Source organism: Pinus tabuliformis, chromosome 5_1 (genome assembly GCF_031772625.1).
Source record: "Pinus tabuliformis cultivar Carrire ecotype Pingquan chromosome 5_1, CPIR1, whole genome shotgun sequence".
Lineage (NCBI taxonomy): Eukaryota > Viridiplantae > Streptophyta > Pinopsida > Pinales > Pinaceae > Pinus > Pinus tabuliformis.
The window spans coordinates 473777664-473794075 of NC_142305.1; the positions used below are offsets into that span (position 1 = coordinate 473777664).

The following is a 16412-nucleotide window of genomic DNA, read 5'->3' on the forward strand; positions in this document are numbered from 1 at the left end:
GTTAGTTGCCTAGGGTTTTGTCAAAGAGTGTGTGAGGTAGGTTTTCATGAGAAGGTCATTGATTGGATTTGCCACCAATCTGAAAGGAGAAAAAGCCACCATAGCAGAGATTGATTTCACATTCTCAATTGTTGTCATCTCTCTTGCCACATGGATACCTAATCATGGGGAGTATTGGTTCAAAGGCATGAGTCTAGTCCTTGAGAAATACAAACCTTTCTTAAAATCACCCTATAGAGAGGCTCATTCACACATCATTCCATTCAGATACCTATTGGAAAAATATCAACCACTGATGAAGGTTGTAATGAAGTTTTTCACCTGTGAGGGGATATTTTCCAGACTATATCAATACCACATTAGGTTGCTAATGCATTTCACATCTCTGAAGCCTCTCAACCTGTGTAACTACTTGTATAGAAGTCTTATCAAAATGTATGAGAAGGTTTAAATCAAAAGTAAAGAGAATTACCCTAGCCTTTTCCATCACAGTTTGATAAAGGTTGTAGTCCTCCATTAGTTGGTAGAAAAGAAAATCGCATGGGATACTATCATTGAAACAACCTTGTAGTGGCATGAAACTAATTCATCAAGCCATTACAAAGACACTTCAACAAAGCCTATGGAGGTAGGGTCATCATGAAAATTAGAGGAGGGTCCCAAGGCACCTAGACTTGAGGTGACCAAATTATATTAGAGAGGAAAAAGACTTGTGTTTACTTTTGAAGTTAAGAAAAGGGCCAAGCCTTCTAAATCATCAAAAAATGGATCAAATTGTACAAGATGAGGAGCTAATTGAGCATGATTTCGAGCTAGTTGACTATGAGGCAAAGCCCCAAGGGTTAGCTCAACTTTTCAAGTAAGTGCCTCATCATTTGGAATGTCACAAGGTCAATTATCCCCGAAACCCTTGGGGTTAGGCCTAGCTATTAGCCGTGGTGCTTGATACCGTTGATCAAGCTCAGATATTTCTGTGGATGTAGCGGCCACCTAGTGATCATAGGTGTCCATGAACCACCCGTAAAAAAAAATAAATAAATAAAAAATTTGACTTGGAGGCAGTAGATGAGCACTAAAACTTGCAACAAGTTATCAAGGATAAGGATTCCAATATTAGAGAGCTCATGGACAATTTGGCAAGGGCCACATTTATCAGTTCTTCCCTTGCACAAGAAAACAATCAACTCAAGTCCAAATAGCTAATCATGGAGAAAGAGAAATCCAAGATGTTGAAACAAGAGGTAAAAGGTAAAGTAATATTAGATCATGATGATCATGATGAACAGGAAAAGTAGGTTGGAAAGAAGAATCCAAGGAAAAAGGGTCTAAAAAGAGCATTGTAGAAAGAAAAATACCAAAACCTACTAGATGAAGACTTGGACAATGAAGATAGAATTGCTTCTGAAATTAATGAAGATGGAGAGTGTTGGCTAGGTAAAGTTAATGGCCATCTAGAGAAACTTTTTGACAAGGCTAATAGGGACAACCAAATGTTGAGGCATGTGGCCCACCACACCCAACCAAAAACATGATTTGCAACATCAAGCTCAAGCAAATGAAAGACAAGCTAAAGGAATCCCTAAAAGGAAAAGATGAGAGGGATAACCTGGAGATGCTTGTTGAAGCATCTATGAGAGCATAATATACCTAATTTGTCACTTCTAGACCAATATTATGAGTCTTCTAATAATTTTTGGTTTTTGGTTAAGTTTGGTGCAAAACTAAAAAAATTCACTTGTAACAGAAACATAGTGCCTTGGCACTATGCTTTTTCCTCAAATCTCGAAATGACAAGTCACTTGAATTTTTGGAAATATGGTGGGCTCCTCCCAAAAAATATTTCATCATATTTCTGAGATAGGGCTCATATTTTGAGAAAAATGAGAGAAAGGGGTCAAAAATCAGCATTTTGGTCCTCTTTTTGACAAATGCTACAGTTTTGGAGACACCATGGGAGAATCAGTTTTTGAAGAGCTTCCGAAGGGTCATTTTAAAAAATCCAAGATGTTTTGGAAACTAGATAGGAAAGGTGAGTTTACCATTCTATCATATTTAAAATTTTACTTTAGGAAGGTACCTTAAGCTGGCCTCAGACTTCACGCGGTGGTTTTGCAATTTTCTGAGATTTTAATTAAAAATTCCACTGTGTAAATTTCTTAGATTTCTAGTTTGACTTTGTCAAAGTAACTTGATGATGTAAATTCAGTAGTTCGGATTCTATATGATGTAATCATGAATAAAGTATAATGAAAGGTTGTTTTTATGGTTAATTAGGCCTCATAAATTAAGAAAAACTCAAATCAAAGTCTAAGAGAAGAGTTTGTTTTTAACCTTCTCACTCTCACTTGTTTGTTGAGAGATTCTTGGAAACTGTTCCACCACTTAGGGATTCAACCCCTGAATGTGAGTAAACTATTTTTCTGAGTATATATGTATCATTTCTCATTCAGAGAGAAGAGTTGGACTTCAAAGGATAGAACTTATATATTATTTTTTCACTCTATTAATCACAGGAGCAGTTGCAACTATTTTTCAGGAATAGATGTGTAGTGAGTTTGTGATGTTGTTTTATTTCTATGTCAATTTCTTATGAACGAATCCATATTTATTAATATTTTTTTATTTCCTTAGTGATTTTCCTTACCATTATATAGGCATAATTCTTTATATTCAAAGCTCTATTTATGTGGAAAATCATTTCTGTGTATTTCTTCTTCTAGATTAATGAATTCATGGTAATACATGCTCATTATGACCTTCTAATATTTTGAGACCCTACACTACATTAATCAAATTCTTAGATTCATCATAAGGCATGGCTATATTGCTCCTCTTTATGCCTGCTACTGCAACCCTTTGAGACCTTGACCTAACTACTTTTTCTCATCCCTCTTCCAACAACCCAAAAACCCTAAATTTTCAAAAAATCAACTAAAACTATTATATCTAGCCTAAAATCCATTTCTCTTCCATTCATTGGCTATGAAATCCTTAGAGAGATCCCTCTCTGGTTTAGCAGGGCTAGCTACTGAATTGCAAGTGGTTTGAAGTTACCTCCTTCAATCTCCTACTTAGCCTGGGACATTGTAGGGGATAATAACAACTAGAGGAACAAGCAGTATAAAAGGATAGAACTGGTGATACTCATGATGGAACTCCTTAAAACATGCAAAGGTCATGAGGTTTTCTAATAAGATCACTTATTACAAAGGTTTCCCACGAAAGGGTAAAAAAAACCAAGTGAAATAGTATGATCAACCAAGCAGATGGTGATGATGGAATGAAAAAAGCAAGCCTCATATGGTAAAAACAAGCTAATAAAAATAATAATCACGAGAGGTAAAGTTGGAATGGTTCCATTCTTACACAATACTAAAACATGTGAAACTGTGATTGAGGATACTTGAATATGGTTTCATTTTTTGAAAAGATTGAAACATGAGAAAAAATTATGCTTAGATTTGGTTTCATTTTTACAAAAGCTTGAAAGAGAGACAAAACTATGCTTGAGATAAGTTTGCATGCCCCTAGCATAACGACTCAGTTTAAGGTACATGCCCCTCAAGCTTCATTTCATTCACCTAAGTAAAATATTGGTTACTAATAGGTGGATGGAAAGGTTCATTTATGATACCAAGTGAAAGAATTGACTGGGCATTTATGAGATATAATCAAAGACTCAAATTGGAAGGGGATTTGTTTCATTTTTTAATGAGCTTGAAACAGGAAAAGAACCATCCTCATGACACCTTGCTTCATTTTTTAACGAGCTTGACACAGGTAAAGGAATTATGCTTTGGGAACCTTGATTCATTTTTAACGAGATTGACACAAGAAAATGAATTTTTCTCCAAGAACCTCAATTCATGGTCGATAAGAGGCCATGGCTTCCAAGAGGTTCTCATCAAATGGGAAAAAAATGCTCTAGAAGGGATACATGTCAAGGCATCTAATGGAAATTTTAGGCTGTAATGCCCCCAGTACATGATGTACTATATCAGTGACTAAAACATCAGTAGACGTAGGCATGGAATAGGTTGCCACGTAATTAACTTGTGGCGGGGGTGATACCACTTTAATACAAGGACTCTTTAGGTAAGATCTCTGATTGGGAGTCAAATTAGGACCAATAACTGAAATTTGATCAATGACCATGATTCTTCCTTCATGAAGGAAACATATCACATGAAATAGATAAGAGACAAGAGCTCTCATGACATAAACACAGTCACAAACAAGGAGAGAATGAAGATACAAACGACCTTGGACAAACATCACATCAATATAGATGATTTTTCCTCCAAAAGTAATAGGAAACTTAGGAAGGATCCCTAATGGTTAATTGGTTCCTGTGTTAAAAGCCAACAAACTTTGGGTAATAGGCACAAGCTATAGAGAACCTCAATATTGCAAAGTAGTTGAGGACATAATACTAATCGATGTGCCTGCATCTACGATTGTTCCAGGTAAGGGTACATTATAAGTGTTGGGTTGTGTTATATTCTTTCCATGACGAGGCTACGTAGTTTATGAGGGGGTTAGAGGGAGGGTAGAGCCCCCCTTTGTTGTGTCAATTACATAGTGTGGCGGGTCACAAGGGGTTTGAGGCGGGTGGTTAGCCCCCCTCTAAGGGGTCTAGTGTAGTGCTCTGGGGAAAATGTTTTTGGACCCTATATTAGGTTGGGCGAACTTACCTATGGTTTTGTGCATGTTTTTTTCACATGGTTTTGGACACAATGGTTTTCAGTCCATGGTTTTGGACACTATTATCACTCAGAATTAACCTTAAGGATGAGAAAGGAAATTTCGAGGTGACCACAAACCAAGCTTACCCTGGTAGCTAGCCCTAGCAGGTTGGGAGAGGGCTCTATCCTTGAAAAAAAGGTGTGGCTGTGTTGGCATTATGGCACAGGTTTGGAGCTATGGCACAGGTGTTCTCCTTGATGGCAACTCTCTTTGATAACATATCTCAATTCAGGCTTTTAGAATGAAGGAAAATACATATATGCAGGTTCATCTAGATGAAGATGCGTATACACGTAGGTTAGACGTTACAAATGCGTGTATGCGTATACATGCACTTTCCTGCAAGCAAAAGCACGTATATGTTGGATAAATTACTTTTGGTCCATGGTAGTTAGTCCTTGGTACTTGAAACTATGGTTTTGGACCATGGTATCTCGTCAGAAGTGTTGATCCCAAGTATTGGGCCTGTGGTATCGTGTTATTATGGTTTTGGACCGTGGTATCAGGAAAGGCCTAAGACTATAAAAGGGGAAGGAGATCATTTGGTAAAGCATCTTGGGAATCAATTGAATATCTAACATGTGCTAGATCTGAAACATTTGTGATTGGGATTATGGTGCAGATCTGGATCTGAATGAAGGAGGAACCTAAGTGCATAAACAAGGATAAGATATATTGATGGGTCATAATCTTTAAAGCTTGAATGATAGTATCTTTGTATGATTTTGATCTGTTCTGTGAGGCGCACACTTGATCTATAAATCTGATAATCTGGGTTATCTAGAATTTGACTGTTGGAAAGAGTAAATTCTCCTTTATATATATGTACGCAGGTTTAGTGAAGCGGAGGTGCGTATACACGCTGGTTCATTGAATTAAAATAGCGTATATGCAGGTTGTTCCACACACAGAAGCGTATGTATGTAGGTTTCAGGGTATTGAAGTAGCGTATAAATTTTGAGTTATGATATAGCTGCCTCTGTTTATTGCTACAACATTTTGGGTTCAGAATTTGGTGTGTGGTTGATGTTACTATGTTTTGGGTACAGCTGTCAGAGAATTATCTACTTGATACAGTTCTAATTGGTGAAAAGGAGGTTGTTTGATGCAGAAATAATTTATGATTGTTTGATGTTCATGGATCGAGTCTGAAAATTTATGAAACATGGTCCCTGGAAGAAAGAGAAGGTTGTAGACTTCTGTAGGCCAACACCTACGTACTAGTATCTTGGCTACTGCAAGAGTTAAGGGGGTTGTAGGTCCCTTCCAGGAGAAGCTGGAGAACGAGAGAGGGTTGTAGCTCTCTGCAGGTTGTAGCCTGCATACTGGTAAAAGACTGCACTAGTACATTGTAAAGAAGTTTCTAATTTAAAGGAAGATAGAGACGAATTGCAGCAGGTAGTTTTCACCCACAATGGTTTTCCACCATATATCTTTTGTTCTTGTGTGTGATTGTCTTTCTTCTCTATTTTACTGTTTCCGGTTACTGGTTATTTGATTCTGAAACATAGATTAACAATCAGCATGAGAAAGATAAAGTAAATTAAGAGTTTGCTTTGTATACGCGGGTTTCCTTCACTACAACAAAACCAGCGATTAGCGTCCCTTTTTACTTCTTTTTTAGCATCTAGAGCCCATTTTTGGTGCTATTTGCATCCATTTATCAAATATGGTGCAAAACTTGACACAAAATTTGCATCAAGTTTTGCACCAAATCTTACACCAAGTTTAGCACCAGGTATTGCAATAGGTTTTGCACCACGTTTTGCACCAAATTTTATGCCAAGTTTTGTGTCATCCTTTACACCAGGTTTTGTTCCAGGTTTTGTATCAAGTTTGGCACCTAATTTTGTTTGACATACTTTTGCATCCTCATTTTCATCCACTTTTTGCACCTACACTTGCATCAACTTTTGCATCGACTTTCGCATCCTTTTTTGCATCCTTTTTTAAATCATTTTTTGCATCCATTTTTTCATCCATTTGTGCATCCCTTTTGCGCCAATTTTTACATCGTGTTTTGTGTCTAGTTTTGCATAAAATTTTGCATCTACTTTTGTTGCATCCACTTTGCCCTCTTGTTTGGCATCCATATTTACATCCTCTTTTGCATCTATTATTGTACCCACTATTGCATCTAATATTTTTGTGCCACAATTAGCGCCTAGTTTGGCACCTCCTTTTGCACCCACTTTTGATTATAATTTTGCATCCACGTTTGCATCCTCATTTGTGTCTAGGTTTTCATCAACTACTACATCTATTTTAGCATCCCTTTTTGTATCCAATTTTGGACCGGGATTTGCATCGGGTTTTGTGTCTCGTTTTGCATCTACTTTTGCATCGACTTCTATTGCATCCACTTTTGCACACAATTTTGCATCCACTATTGCACCCATTTTAAATTTCACTTTTTGCATCCCTTTTTACATCTTCATTTGCATCATACTTTGATTATTTTTTTGCATCTATCATTACATCCACTTTTGTTATGCCACAATTTGCACCATGTTTTGCACTCACTGTTGTATCCACGTTTGCTTCCAATTTTGCATCCATGTTCACATCCTCTTTTGCATCAAATATTGCATCTATTTTTGCATCCACTTTTATGTTAGGTTTATGCATTGGGTTTTGCATCTCGTTTTGTATCTACTTTTGCATCTACTTACATTATATCCATTTTTTGCATCCAATTTTGTTTTGCCTGTTGCATCAATGTTTGCTTCCACTTTTACATCCATTTTTTCATCTTATTTTGCATATTTTTTGTCTATTGTTACATCCACTTTTGTTTCATCCATTTTTGCATATACTTTTGTTTCCGTTGTTGCATCCACATTTGTTTCACCACAATTTGTGCCAAGTTTTACACCTACCATTGGACCCATGTTTGCTTCCACTTTTTCCTTCATGTTTGCATCCAAGTTTGCATTGACAACTGCATCTACTTTTGCATCCACTTTTGTGTTAGGTTTTTCATGTTGTTGTGCATCTACTTATGTTGTATCCACTTTTCATCCAATTTTATTTCTATTTTTGCCCCCATTTCTATGTTCGCTTTTGCATCCCTTTTCCAACACTCATCATATTTTCTGCATTGATGATATTCCTTATGGCATTGACAATTATGAACAATTGATGACAATGTCAATAATATTGACAATCATGAAAATGAAGATGATGGCGATGACATGAATTGTGATTATGATGATAAAGACGATAGTGATTACAATGACAATGATGATGATGGCAATGATTATGATGATGACGATGCTAATGACGTTGGCGAATCTTCCCAATTTTAGATGTTGTCATTGTCATAATCATGAGCATTATTTTTGGTGTCATGATCATCATTTTCATCTAGGTCATCATCAAAAACAATAATGGCATGAATGATGATTATGCATTATTACAACAATGTCGATAGAAATTACATTAATGATGATGATGGGGATGATAAAAATGACAATGACGATGATAATGGTGGTGATGATCATCATCATCGATCATCTGTCAAAAATAGAGTTGTTATTTCTCTTACGTATATCAATGTGTCCTAAACAACCCTTTTCTAGCACTGATCACATTTTTTGGGTTGATGATATTTCTTACAACATCTACAATTATCAACAATTGCAAACAATGTCCATAATGATGATGATGATGATGGCATGAATGGTGATTATGATGATAATGTAATGATGGCAATAACAATGACAAGGATGATGGTGATGATGATGAAAATGATTATGATAATTAGAATGACCTTACAATCTTATGGATTTGTGAACAATTACTAGTTTCAATACCATCTTCTGGATACGTATTACTATCATACTTTTTAAATTTTCTGTCTCTCTTGAGGTATCTTACTATAATGGTGTTGTCAACACTAGAAAGATATCTTGTTGTAATGGTGGTTCTAATGTTAGCACTAGCAAAGTTTAGAAGGGAGGATGCTACTACAAGAGGAATTCCTTCTAAGTGACTATGGCATTCAAAATGAGGCTTTATGGGCTGCTTGTTAACACATGTTCTCATGCTCATATAAAATTAATGTGAAAAGTTGCTTTAATTTGTTCCCATGCATAATTGATATTGATAATGGGGTGGTATAAAATTGTAATGGGCATATTCGTTAGTTAGTTATGATGGGTCAACAACATTGAAACCATCCAAGTGACATTTCACCTTGGAACAATCGTCGCTCGTGCGAAAACACGAAGTTTATGTAAATGAAAGTTGTGATTGTAGTGGAATTAAAACCATCGAGAAATATCAAAGAAGACGTTGCCTACCAGTTTTGAAAGACAACGAAGGCATTGAACAACTATTTGCATTAGGATGTAGTGAGGGAATCGAAGGAAATTTGGCAGACCTAAGTTTCCATTACTATTGCCAATCACACATTCAATAGTAACCATAAAAGGTAGCCACATATAAACAGAACCTCGAGGTGTTGACAGTCAGAATCTATTGTAATAACTTTGACGTATATATAGTTTTGTGTTTAGATGAGAATGAATTGGGCTTCATCCAGGGTTCGGCTCAATCCTCGTCCATTCCATGCAGTGGTGTTTAATTCGCCAAGCAAGAGAATATCACGTGAGTTTTCAGAGTTAAATCAACAGAAATCAAGGACGTGTGATTGTCAAATTATTGCTCCTCCCTTATGATTGAGCGCTTGATGTGATGGTCATTATCCTTGGGTGATACTTTTATTCCCCATTTTCTATTGAAAAAGTAGCGTTTTTCTGTTCAATTATGATAGGATTGGATGAACGCCGGTTTGGGTTGATGTAGACCCATGTTTTTTTGTGGTGATCTTCAAACGTCTTGAGGATAAGAAAAAAATCCTTGACCAAGGTCCATGGTTTTGGGGATGAGTTGGTCTTCTAGTGAAGCCATGGTTTCCCAACTTCAATCCTCTCACTATGTTGTTGATGACTAATCTAGTATGGGTAAGATTCCCAGTTTTCCCATTCACTTTACCCATCTAGATCTCTTAGAAAAAGTGGGCAATTTTATTGGAAGATTCGTCAAAGTAGACAGGGAAAGACTTTTGAAAGGGATTTTCACCTATGTTTGCATATGTGTTTAGGTAGATCCCAATGAATTTTTGTGAGATAAAATTGAGCTCAAGTGGATGGGAATTGTGTATTCCCAACCCTTGGACTATGAAAATACAACTTTTCGATATAGGAATTACCAACAAGATAGACACCTTCAAACTGTCTGTCCCTTTCCAATAGGGGCTTCCTCCTTACAGTCATCTAAGAACTCTAGCTGTAGTTGGAGGGATCTTAAGGAAAGAGAGGGATCCAAAATGTAACATCCCTCCCTTGTGTGTCAAACTTTGCAAACCTAAGCTGAGAAAAGTTAGGTATGATGTGTAATATAAAAAGTAAATACATTATTAATAAATTAATCACTTGGAAAAGCGAGACACCAAGAGATGAGATTCTTGCAAAATCACATTGGTGAATGGGAAAGGATAATCCTTTCATGGTAAAGCTTCTCGATTTAATTCTAGATAAGTTGGATGGATTGGAGATAAATATCCATTGAGAAAAACATAAAAGTTGTGTGCGCGAGAAAGGCAATCTTCTATGAGGAAAATCCTCATGGGAGAGAAAGGTGATCTTTTATGAGATAAGCCTACGCAAATGGATAAAACGATCCATAAAAGCGAGACACCGCTAATGGAAACCATATCCTTCCATATGCTAAGGTCAATGGTGAAGTGGGCCTAATCTCTTGCTATGGAACTTCATGCATGGACAAGGAATCAATATCTACCTACTATGCCAAGGGGAATATTAGAAGGGTACTAAATAGGACTAAAGACTATTGGCTATTGGAATGGCTAAGTTATACTAGATCTAGATCTTTATCTCGGTAGAGAAGAGAGTAAAGAAGTGAAACGTAGAGATGCGAGTATCATATGTCTAGACGAGTATAATATGTATAGAGCTCAAAGAGAATGAAATTCTCTGAGAGCTAGACATGGCTCAAAGAGCCTCTTTTTAGTTGTTGAATTTAATGTCGATTGCTTTCTCCTTTCCCTTATTTCCTCTCTCTTATTCTTTTTTCTTTTCTCCTTTCTCTTATTCCCCTGTCCTTTCCCCCCTCTCCCTACCTGTACCCCACCCTCGCCCGGACGGCCCTCAAGCGTGCCTTCCCCTATCCTCGCCCTATGATCACTTACTGCTTATCTTTTTTCTTGAACTCGTACCTTTGATGGCTCCTCCGGAGAGCGTTCCGTTCTCCTGCGGTGCCGCCCCTTAACTTAGACTTCTTTCTTCAAACAAGTAACAGTTGTTCGAAAAAAAAGAACAACCAACAACACCCAAAGTAATCATACCGACTTTCTCTCCTACCGAACCGAAGCAAAGCGTAGGTAACCTACTTTCTTTCTCTCGATACGGCAACCGAAGTGAAGCGTAGGTAACCGAATTTCTTTCTCTCCTACCGAAGGTAACTACCAAAGGTAGGCATTCATCTACTGAAGGGAGGACAACAGGTAACTGACTTTCTTTCTCTCGATACGACAACACAACTACCAAAGGTAGGAATTCTTTCCGACATCTTTCCAACTCTTGCTCTTACCTCTCTTTCCAAAGGAAGGAAGGGGGGTGTGGGGGGAAGGAAGGATCAGCTTCCTTCCCACCGCCAATGAAGGAAGGGGGTTGTAAGGAAAATATTATTAGTGCCAAATGAAAATTTATGTTAGGGATGCTTTCACATAGTTAGTTTTGTAATTATTATAAACATCACATACATAACAACCACAAATAAAAAAAGTATGTAATATATAAGAACAAAACTAATGAAGTTGTTAGTACTAAAATGAGGCATATACTATCACATGTAATCTTAGATATACTTAGTGTGAAACACCATGACATCAATGTCTGAGCAATTTGTAAATGTGCAACAAGGGCTCAATAGGGGGCTAATATTTATTTGATAGTCACGTTCTTGGCTTTGTTGCTTCATTTGAAGGAAGGAGGACACTATTGAATTATTTCAATTACATGGTTCACACCTTCCAAGTATTAGTTAACTTGCCTAAAAAGGTTCCTAACACAAGTGATCAATGCAAATATCACCCATTGGCTACTTTTGTTCACAAAACTTAACTCTCCCACTTTATTTTTGTAAAGACCCACTAATTCAACTGTAGCCATGGTAGTTGATGCACAACCTCATGTGCACCAAAAAACATCCCATAACCAACCTCCTCGAACCAATCTTACCCTTCCACTCCTAACACCAAAATGTGCAACACTTATCATAGGGTCCAAGGGGTATTGTCCTTGGTGGCCTCTCATCACTATTGATAACTAGGGTTGAAATGTCACACCCCATGCTTCTGAAACATCTACATCATTTGGCACATTGAATTCCATCCATGCGCACCAAGTTCTAATATGCATGCATGCTTATCCTATATCTACTTATATTTAGGAATGCCAACCATGACATAACCATTACAATATCTTTCTTCTTATTCTTCTTCTTCTTATTACTATAGAAAAAAAGGACCCTTTTGTTATTCACGAGGAAGAAAAAAAGCACAAACATTGACAAAAATATTGTAACTTCTGTCATTACAATGGGTTGCCAGAAGACAAGGCATCACGACCCAGAAGAAGAGAAAAAGAAGTTGTTGTAAAACCAGGGTTTTACAATTTTTTTTTATTCTCCAAATTATAAGACTGACTAGAAATGACAATAGCATGCAACCAAAAATTGTAGAAAGTGTATTATACAACCACGAAGAGAAAAATGAAGACAGTGACTAGAAATGACATTAGCCTGTAACAAAAAATTCCCGAAAGTGTATTATACAACCATGAAGAGGCCCCTGTCAAGAGAAAAAGAAAGACATTGTATTTGAGGCTAATTGAAAGCTGAATGTAGACTCACTTGAAATTTATAGTAAGCTAGTTGATAACTAATTGAAAATTTGACTTAAAGCTGATCCATATTAGTATATGGGCATCGAATGAGAACTTTGAACTGGGTTGCGAACTAATTCATCATAATATATGTAACCTGTCTCCAGACAAATAATTCTTTTTTAGAGAGAATCTACAGTTGTATTTAGCTCCCTATGGATGTGATGGAAATTGATTTCTTAGAAGTGGTTCTTTAACTCCACAATTTTGCTTTTCCAGGAGGATAAACTTATAACTTCCAACTATGCTTTACTGTCATTTTTTTTTGGCTCCATTACAATATTTGTATGTCAACAACATGGCACACTACAACCAAGAAGATGAACAATTACATCATTAAGAGTTACAAAACCATCTTGCCAACATTAATTAAACAACCATTTAACAACATAATAGCAATTACACTATATATATATATATATATATATATATATCACATTACACGTATAAACACTGCATTTCAATAGAAGTTAGATGAATTGCGCTAGTCCCAAAGTTTTGCTTTGACTTGAAATTAAACTCTTCTTCACTTTGTGATTTTTGTGTTATCCACTAGCATAGACCCATCTTACATATAGATATAATATGAGCGGAGAGGGATCCAATTTCTTCATTGGCAATTATTTTTTATGAGCAAACATTATTTAAATGTTTTGTATTTTTTTTTTTATTTTTTTTTTGGCCGACACTAGCAAAATTTCAACTTTGATGATGGACAAACATCGCTGTAACCATACTAGGGTGTAGAGTGAGCTTGGCATATTCATATTATTTTCATCGTCAACATTGAGGATTGTGTAAAGCTCAGTGGAAGATGCCCCTTGGAATGATGGACAAACATGGCCGTAACCATACTAGGCTATAGAGTGAGCTTGGCATATTCATATTATTTTCATCCTCAACATCGAGGATTTTGTAAAGCTCAATGGAAGATGCCCCTTAGAATAGTTTGATGCCCCCAAAATGACTTCCATTCTCAACCCCTCCCCATGACGTTTGAACTTAAGACCTCGTAACAACTAAACCCCATACAAACCAACTACCCTACAACTTATCATGGATCAACCACAACAATACTTATTATAATAATTTAAAACCAATATTTCTAATTACTTTTCCATATTTATCTCATTTACCAACCCCTCAACCCCATCCCATTATTATTACAATAAACACAATAATATATCACTGAGGAAAGAGTTCAAAATTGCGAAAACAAAAAACGCACAACAACCTCTGGTCCCAACATGACAACATGAATGAAGTAGGCCTCTCATGTTGGAGATGATTTAGGGGTTATTCCATGGCCTTCTCTCCCTTTGAAACCCCCCAACCATCCCTGTAATAATTTATTATATTATCTTTAACGATGCTACTTTTACTCTCAATCTTTAACAGCTATCGGCCTTCCCTCTTCAAAACCCTTATATAGAGTGTTTTCTCTCCATCGACCTCAAAAACCCATATAGAGAGTTTTCTCTCCGTCGACCTCAAAAACCCATATAGAGAGTTTTCTCTCCGTCGACCTCTTTGCCCTTTGCCTTCGAAGCATTTTTGAACAGTTAAATCCTTTGTCCAAAATCCTCGGGGTTTCGCATATTGGGCGAGTTTCTGGCATATTTTGGATCCATCGATTTCATTCGAGCCCTCCCTCTGTGCACTATTTGGTATTGGGATGGCTGGAACTCAGGAGGATCCTGTTCTTACACGGGAAGTAGATGACGATTCGGGAGAGAACGAGGATGATGCCGGAAAGGAAGAGGACACTGGAGCTCAGGTTGCACCCATTGTTAAGCTTGAGGAGGTTACTGTCACCACGGGCGAAGAAGAGGAGGATGTCCTTCTTGACATGTAAATTTCTTAATCCATCGCTATTTCATGATTTTGTTTTCTAAGTTGAAAGTTGTTTTCATGGCCTCTTCGGTGGCCCTTTTCCTGTGCACATAAATGGGGCCTTGACTATAAGGAAGATGCATTTGGGCAGTTATTTACTTCTAATTTTTCTCCTTTTTAGTAAGATCTGTTTTTATTGGGTTCTTGATGTTTTGTTCGCCTGTTGATGATGATCAGATTTGTCATTTCAACGGGGTGCTGAAGAAACTCTATGGTAGATGCATTTAGCGGGCTATGGTTTGTTTTATCGGGTAATTAGGGTTTTGCTTTTCTGTGTATTTTGTGAGTTTCTTGTTGTTTTGATGTCCCATTGATATTTTGATCAGCATTTTTTGATCTCATTATGGTCTGTAATAATTGTTTTCCTATGTTGATAGGCTGTCGATGAAGATTTTTTCGGGGATGCATTTGATGGTTTATTTGTTATCGTTGGGGGTTTTGTATTTTGACGAGTCTTTTTATATTTTGTTGAACTATAGGCCATCCTTTTTTCAATGTCCTTGAAGAATCTATGATGGTTTCTCTGTTATTCTGGTTTAGTGGGGGGTGTGATGGTCATTTGTTATTGTTAAGCATACAGGGTTTCATATTTTTTGGTTTTTGGATTAGCCATTGAATACTGAATTGGGCCTATTTGATAATCTGTCTTTTGGTTATTGGCATTAGGGTGATTTTTCTTTTTATGTTGTGAGGTGGTATGATTCAGGCATATGTCTGTTTTGGTCTTCTGTCAACTGTTTTCGTTGACTTTCTATGATGTTTTGAACAGGCTGTTGATCATTTCTGTACTTTATGGGGATGTATGGGATGAGCATTCTTTTGTTATTAAATAGTTGATGATTTGTATTCTTACATGTTTGATGTTATTATTGAGCTTTTTTGTGGGATCCTTTTTGGTAATGTTAAGGAATATCTCCTGTGTTTTTAATAGGTCGTTGGTAATTTATCTTTGAATGCATTTGATATGGTGGGATATTGCAAACGTTACTTCTAATGGCTGCCATGGGCTCTTAAAATGATCCTAATGCAGTTTCATTGTTTATTAATATTCCCATTCTTTTTTATATGTTTGACCCTGCAGGAAGGCGAAGCTGTACAGGTTTGACAAGGATGGGAATCAATGGAAGGAGCGTGGTGTAGGAACAGTAAAGTTTCTTAAGCACAAGGATACTACAAAGGTTCGGCTGGTCATGAGGCAATCCAAGACATTGAAAATATGTGCAAACCATTTAAGTATGTAAATTTGTTTGTTTGTTTTTTTTTTGTGTAATTTCCCCCCTGAGATTGTAATAGCTTATCTTACGTCCAAGTTTTAAGAGGCTTTCTGTGCCGAGAATTTGTGTTGATCCTTATTATCTGGATTATATTGTTTTTTTTTTTTTGCCTTGCAGTTCATTCACCAATGTCACTTGAGGAGCACGCAGGTAGTGATAAAACTTGGGTCTGGCATGCAACTGATTTCTCAGATGGGGAACTGAAGGAAGAACTCTTCTGCATTCGTCTTGGCTCTGTAGATAGTGAGCACTGTTCTTAGACTCTTCTAATCCTTGTTATGATCTTTTCTTTCTGTCTCGTATTTTTCTTTGATAAAATCAATGTTTGAGTACCTATATTCTTGGATCATTTCATTGAAGGGTTGATTTTGCATATGTTCTTAGGATGCTTTTGTGCAGATTATAGTGGGTTGGTAAGGGATCCCCCTCCCCAAACACCCTATCAGCATAGTTAAGACTTGAGTTTAGGGTGGCTTTAATTATCTCTGGTAATAGCAAATGATACGGAGGATTGTGCATAACCCACCCC

General features: G+C 36.9%; 1 pseudogene across 1 annotated transcript; it reads left to right on the top strand.

Moving 5' to 3' along the window:
• The first annotated feature begins 14346 nt into the window (after nt 1–14346).
• On the top strand, nt 14347–16143 carry LOC149165552 (ran-binding protein 1 homolog c pseudogene; annotated as a pseudogene). The gene is made up of 3 exons (XR_016260103.1): nt 14347–14567; nt 15691–15842; nt 16001–16143. The product of XR_016260103.1 is annotated as a ran-binding protein 1 homolog c pseudogene (transcript).
• The last annotated feature ends 269 nt before the right edge of the window (nt 16144–16412 follow it).